The sequence below is a fragment of the Octopus bimaculoides genome, chromosome 15 (genome assembly GCF_001194135.2).
Source record: "Octopus bimaculoides isolate UCB-OBI-ISO-001 chromosome 15, ASM119413v2, whole genome shotgun sequence".
Taxonomy (NCBI): Eukaryota; Metazoa; Mollusca; class Cephalopoda; order Octopoda; family Octopodidae; genus Octopus; species Octopus bimaculoides.
The window spans coordinates 15,205,771-15,206,296 of record NC_068995.1 but is presented as its reverse complement, the minus strand read 5'-3'; positions in this window follow the sequence as shown (position 1 = coordinate 15,206,296).

Below are 526 nucleotides of genomic sequence, written 5' to 3'. Positions count from 1 at the left end.
CCCACCAGTTTCTTCATTTTTCACTTTTTTCCGTAACCTTAAAACCCTAACCCTAACACCCTAATCCAAACCCTAAAACCATAACCCTAAGTAGAAAAATTTTTGAAATTTTTTTTTAGAATCATAATTTCCGTATTTTCCCGCAGATTTTGAAAAAAAAATTCTGAAAAAAGTTTAAAATGAAGAAATTAGGGGAGGGGGTAATTTCAAAATACTGATTTTTTGCCAATTTTTTTGCAAATTCGTATTCTCCGTAGCCGAAAATGGTGGTTTGTGTAGGAAAAATAATAATAAATAAATAAATTAAAAAAAGGGGTGTTTTTTGGTGGGTACAAAAGGAAGTCTTACCAAATACGTAACAGGCATTAGAAAACTAAATACTTGGGTCGATTCGTTCGACTTAAGGCCTTCAAGTTGGTACCCCAGCATGGCCGCAATACCAATGATTTAAACAACGCAAAAGATGAGAGAAACCTTTGAAACTCCCTTAGATAAGCAGCAGCAGTAGCAGCAAAGCCGATTTGAC